Raw genomic sequence first — 7,048 nt, forward strand, 5'->3', positions numbered from 1 at the left:
CATCGTGGAACATGTGGGAGCCAACATGGGTATCCAGATCCCGCTGTTGGTTATTGACCGGAGAGGCGTCTCGGTCATGTCTGCATGTCTCCCGAACCCGTAGGGTCTACACACTTAAGGTCCGGTGACGCTAGGGTTGTAGAGATATATGTATGCGGAAACCCGAAAGTTGTTCGGAGTCCCGGATGAGATCCCGGACGTCACGAGAGGTTCCGGAATGGTCCGGAGGTAAAGATTTATATATGGGAAGTCTTATTTTGGTCGCCAGAAAAGTTTCGCGCTTTATCGGTATTGTACCGGGAGTGCCGAAGGGGTCCGGGGGTCCACCAAGGGGGTCCACCAGCCCCGGGGGGCCACATGGGCTGTAAGGGGTGCGCCTTGGCCTATGTGGGCCAAGGGCACCAGCCCCAAGAGGCCCATGCGCAAGAGATAAGAAAAAAGGGAGAGTCCTAAAGGGGGAAGGCACCTCCGAGGTGCCTTGGGGGGGAAGGACTCCCCCCTGGCCGCACCCTTCCTTGGAGGAAGGGGCAAGGCTGCGCCCCCCCTCTCCCTTGGCCCTATATATAGTGGTGGGAAGGGAGGGCAGCAAGATCTAAGCCTTGGGCGCCTCCCTCCTCCCCTGCAACACCTCTCTCTCTCGCAGAAGCTTGCGAAGCCCTGCCGGAGAGCCGCTACATCCACCACCACGCCGTCGTGCTGTTGGATCTCCATCAACCTCTCCTTCCCCCTTGCTGGATCAAGAAGGAGGAGACGTTGCTGCACCGTACGTGTGTTGAACGCGGAGGTGCCGTCCGTTCGGCACTCGGTCATCGGTGATTTGGATCACGGCGAGTACGACTCCGTCATCCACGTTCATTGGAACGCTTCCGCTCGCGATCTACAAGGGTATGTAGATCCACTCCTTTCCCTTCGTTGCTAGTAGACTCCATAGATGCATCTTGGTGAGCGTAGGAAAATTTTAAATTATGCTACGATTCCCAACAGTGGCATCATGAGCCAGGTCTATGCGTAGTTACTATGCACGAGTAGAACACAAAGTAGTTGTGGGCGTTGAGTTTGCCAATTCTTCTTGCCGCTACTAGTCTTTTCTTGTTTCGGCGGCATTGTAGGATGAAGCGGCCCGGACCGACCTTACACGTACTCTTACGTGAGACAGGTTCCACCGACTGACATGCACTAGTTGCATAAGGTGGCTAGCGGGTGTCTGTCTCTCCTACTTTAGTCGGAACAGATTCGATGAAAAGGGTCCTTATGAAGGGTAAATAGAAATTGGCAAATCACGTTGTGGTCATACGTAGGTAAGAAACGTTCTTGCTAGAAACCTACAAACCACGTAAAAACTTGCAACAACAATTAGAGGACGTCTAACTTGTTTTTGCAGCATGTGTTATGTGATGTGATATGGCCAGAAGATGTGATGAATGATATATGTGATGTATGAGATTGATCATATTCTTGTAATAGGAATCACGACTTGCATGTCGATGAGTATGACAACCGGCAGGAGCCATAGGAGTTGTCTTTATTATTTTGCATGACCTGCGTGTCATTGAATAACGCCATGTAAATTACTTTACTTTGTTGCTAAACGCGTTAGCCATAGAAGTAGAAGTAATCATTGGCGTGACGACTTCATGAAGACACAATGATGGAGATCATGATGATGGAGATCATGGTGTCATGCCGGTGACGAAGATGATCATGGTGCCCCGAAGATGGAGATCAAAGGAGCATGATGATATTGGCCATATCATGTCACTATTTGATTGCATGTGATGTTTATCATGTTTTTGCATCTTATTTGCTTAGAACGACGGTAGTAAGTAAGATGATCCCTTATAATAATTTCAAGAAAGTGTTCACCCTAACTGTGCACCGTTGCGAAGGTTCGTTGTTTCGAAGCACCACGTGATGATCGGGTGTGATAGATTCTAACGTTCGAATACAACGGGTGTTGACGAGCCTAGCATGTACAGACATGGCCTCGGAACACACGCAATACACTTAGGTTGACTTGACGAGCCTAGCATGTACAGACATGGCCTCGGAACACGGAGGACCGAAATGTTGGAAATATGCCCTAGAGGCAATAATAAATGGTTATTATTATATTTCTGTGTTCATGATAATAGTCTTTTATTCATGCTATAATTGTATTGTCCGGAAATCGTAATACATGTGTGAATACATAGACCACAACCTGTCCCTAGTAAGCCTCTAGTTGACTAGCTCGTTGATCAACAGATAGTCATGGTTTCCTGACTATGGACATAGGATGTCATTGATAACGGGATCACATCATTAGGAGAATGATGTGATGGACAAGACCCAATCCTAAGCATAGCATAAAAGATCGTGTAGTTTCGTTTGCTAGAGCTTTTCCAATGTCAAGTATCTTTTCCTTGGACCATGAGATCGTGCAACTCCCGGATACCGTAGGAGTGCTTTGGGTGTGCCAAACGTCACAACGTAACTGGGTGACTATAAAGGTGCATTACGGGTATCTCCGAAAGTGTCTGTTGGGTTGGCACGGATCGAGACTGGGATTTGTCACTCCGTGTAAACGGAGAGGTATCTCTGGGCCCACTCGGTAATGCATCATCATAATGAGCTCAATGTGACTAAGGCGTTAGTCACGGGATCATGCATTGCGGTACGAGTAAAGAGACTTGCCAGTAACGAGATTGAACTAGGTATTGGGATACCGACGATCGAATCTCGGGCAAGTAACATACCGATTGACAAAGGGAATTGCATACGGATTGATTGAATCCTCGACACCGTGGTTCACCCGATGATATCATCGTGGAACATGTGGGAGCCAACATGGGTATCCAGATCCCGCTGTTGGTTATTGACCGGAGAGGCGTCTCGGTCATGTCTGCATGTCTCCCGAACCCGTAGGGTCTACACACTTAAGGTCCGGTGACGCTAGGGTTGTAGAGATATATGTATGCGGAAACCCGAAAGTTGTTCGGAGTCCCGGATGAGATCCCGGACGTCACGAGAGGTTCCGGAATGGTCCGGAGGTGAAGAATTATATATAGGAAGTCCAGTTTTGGCCACCGGGAAAGTTTCGGGGGTTATCGGTATTGTACCGGGACCACCGGAAGGGTCCCGGGGGTCCACCGGGTGGGGTCACCTGTCCCGGAGGGCCCCGTGGGCTGAAAGTGGAGGGGAACCAGCCCCTAATGGGCTGGGGCGCCACTTTGGGCCTCCCCCCATGCGCCTAGGGTTGGGAACCCTAGGGGGGGAGTTTCCCCTTGCCTTGGGGGGCAAGGCAACCCCTTCCCCCTTGGCCGCCGCACCCCCCTTGGAGATCCCATCTCCAAGGGCTGCGCACCCCCCCTTGGGGGCCTATATAAAGGGGGGGGAGGGAGGGCAGCACACTACAGCCTTTGGCGCCTCCCTCCTCCCCTGCAACACCTCTCTCTCGCGCGCAGAAGTTCGGCGAAGCCTTGCCGGAGAGCCGCTACATCCACCACCACGCCGTCGTGCTGTTGGATCTCCATCAACCTCTCCTCCCCCTTGCTGGATCAAGAAAGGAGGAGACGTCGCTGCACCGTACGTGTGTTGAACGCGGAGGTGCCGTCCGTTCGGCACTTGGTCATCGGTGATTTGGATCACGGCGAGTACGACTCCGTCATCCACGTTCATTGGAACGCTTCCGCTCGCGATCTACAAGGGTATGTAGATCCACTCCTTTCCCCTCGTTGCTAGTAGACTCCATAGATGCATCTTGGTGAGCGTAGGAAAATTTTAAATTATGCTACGATTCCCATCAGTGGCATCATGAGCCAGGCCTATGCGTAGTTACTATGCACGAGTAGAACACAAAGAAGTTGTGGGCGTTGATGTTGCCAATTCTTCTTGCCGCTACTAGTCGTTTCTTGTTTCGGCGGCATTGTAGGATGAAGCGGCCCGGACCGACCTTACACGTACGCTTACGTGAGACAGGTTCCACCGACTGACATGCACTAGTTGCATAAGGTGGCTAGCGGGTGTCTGTCTCTCCTACTTTAGTCGGAACGGATTCGATGAAAAGGGTCCTTATGAAGGGTAAATAGAAATTGGCAAATCACGTTGTGGTCATACGTAGGTAAGAAATCGTTCTTGCTAGAAACCTACAAACCACGTAAAAAACTTGCAACAACAATTAGAGGACGTCTAACTTGTTTTTGCAGCAAGTGATATATGTGATATGATATGGCCAGAAGATGTGATGAATGATATATGTGATATATGAGATTGATCATATTCTTGTAATAGGAATCACGACTTGCATGTCGATGAGTATGACAACCGGCAGGAGCCATAGGAGTTGTCTTTATTATTTTGCATGACCTGCGTGTCATTTGAATAACGCCATGTAATTTACTTTACTTTGTTGCTAAACGGTTAGCCATAGAAGTAGAAGTAATCGTTGGCATGACAACTTCATGAAGACACAATGATGGAGATCATGATGATGGAGATCATGGTGTCATGCCGGTGACGAAGATGATCATGGTGCCCCGAAGATGGAGATCAAAGGAGCATGATGATATTGGCCATATCATGTCACTATTCGATTGCATGTGATGTTTATCATGTTTTTGCATCTTATTTGCTTAGAACGACGGTAGCAAGTAGGATGATCCCTTATAATAATTTCAAGAAAGTGTTCACCCTAACTGTGCACCGTTGCGAAGGTTCGTCGTTTCGAAGCACCACGTGATGATCGGGTGTGATAGATTCTTACGTTCGCATACAACGGGTGTTGACGAGCCTAGCATGTACAGACATGGCCTCGGAACACACGCAATACACTTAGGTTGACTTGACGAGCCTAGCATGTACAGACATGGCCTCGGAACACGGAGGACCGAAAGGTCGAGCATGAGTCGTATAGAAGATACGATCAACATGGAGATGTTCACCGATCTTGACTAGTCCGTCTCACGTGATGATCGGACACGGCCTAGTTGAGTTCGGATCATGTTTCACTTAGATAACTAGAGGGATGTCTATCTAAGTGGGAGTTCATTAAATAATTTGATTATATGAACTTAATTATCATGAACTTAGTCTAAATCTTTACACTATGTATTGTAGATCAAATGGCCCACGTTGTCCTCAATTTCAACGCGTTCCTAGAGAAAACCAAGCTGAAAGATGATGGCAGCAACTATACGGACTGGGTCCGGAACCTGAGGATCATCCTCATAGCAACCAAGAAAGATTATGTCTTAGAAGCACCGCTAGGTGAAGCACCAATCCCTGAGAACCAAGACGTTATGAACGCTTGGCAGCAGCGTGCTGATGATTACTCCCTCGTTCAGTGCGGCATGCTTTACAGCTTAGAACCGGGTCTCCAAAAGCGTTTTGAGAAACATGGAGCATATGAGATGTTCGAGGAGCTGAAACTGGTTTTTCAAGCTCATGCCCGGGTCGAGAGATATGATGTCTCCGACAAGTTCTTCAGCTGTAAAATGGAGGAGAACAGTTCTGTTAGTGAGCACATACTCAGAATGTCTGGGTTGCACAACCGCTTGTCTCAGCTGGGAGTTAATCTCCCGGATGACGCGGTCATTGACAGAATCCTCCAGTCGCTTCCACCAAGCTACAAGAGCTTTGTGATGAACTACAATATGCAGGGGATGGAAAAGACCATTCCCGAGGTGTATTCAATGCTGAAATCAGCTGAGGTAGAGATCAGAAAACAACATCAAGTGTTGATGGTGAATAAAACCACTAAGTTCAAGAAGGGCAAGGGTAAGAAGAACTTCAAGAAGGACGGCAAGGGAGTTGCCGCGCCCGGTAAGCCAGTTACCGGGAAGAAGTCAAAGAATGGACCCAAGCCCGAGACTGAGTGCTTTTATTGCAAGGGAAGTGGTCATTGGAAGCGGAACTGCCCCAAATATTTAGCGGACAAGAAGAAGGCCGGCAACACCCAAGGTATATGTGATATACAAGTAATTGATGTGTACCTTACCAGTACTCGCAGTAGCTCCTGGGTATTTGATACCGGTGCGGTTGCTCATATTTGTAACTCAAATCAGGAACTACGGAATAAACGGAGACTGGCAAAAGACGAGGTGACGATGCACGTCGGGAATGGTTCCAAGGTCGATGTGATCGCCGTCGGCACGCTACCTCTGCATCTACCCACGGGATTAGTTATAAACCTCAATAATTGTTATTTAGTGCCAGCTTTGAGCATGAACATTGTATCTGGATCTCGTTTAATTCGAGATGGCTACTCATTTAAATCTGAGAATAATGGTTGTTCTATTTATTTGAGAGATATGTTTTATGGTCATGCCCCGCTGGTCAATGGTTTATTCTTGATGAATCTCGAACGTGATGCTACACATGTTCATAGTGTGAATACCAAAAGATGTAAAGTTGATAACGATAGTCCCACATACTTGTGGCACTGCCGCCTTGGTCACATTGGTGTCAAGCGCATGAAGAAGCTCCATGCAGATGGACTTTTGGAGTCTCTTGATTACGAATCATTTGACACGTGCGAACCATGCCTCATGGGTAAGATGACCAAGACTCCGTTCTCCGGAACAATGGAGCGAGCGACCAACTTATTGGAAATCATACATACCGATGTGTGCGGTCCAATAAGTGTTGAGGCTCGCGGAGGATATCGTTATGTTCTCACTCTCACTGATGATTTAAGTAGATATGGGTATGTCTACCTAATGAAACACAAGTCTGAAACCTTTGAAAAGTTCAAGGAATTTCAGAGTGAAGTCGAGAATCAACGTGACAGGAAAATAAAATTCTTACGATCAGATCGTGGTGGAGAATATTTAAGTCACGAATTTGGTACACACTTAAGGAAATGTGGAATAGTTTCACAACTCACGCCGCCTGGAACACCTCAGAGAAATGGTGTGTCCGAACGTCGTAATCGCACTCTATTGGATATGGTGCGATCTATGATGTCTCTTACCGATTTACCGCTCTCATTTTGGGGTTATGCTTTAGAGACTGCCGCATTCACTTTAAATAGGGCACCGTCTAAATCCGTTGAGACGACACCGTATGAATT

This window comes from Triticum aestivum, chromosome 2D (assembly GCF_018294505.1).
Source record: "Triticum aestivum cultivar Chinese Spring chromosome 2D, IWGSC CS RefSeq v2.1, whole genome shotgun sequence".
Classification (NCBI taxonomy): domain Eukaryota; kingdom Viridiplantae; phylum Streptophyta; class Magnoliopsida; order Poales; family Poaceae; genus Triticum; species Triticum aestivum.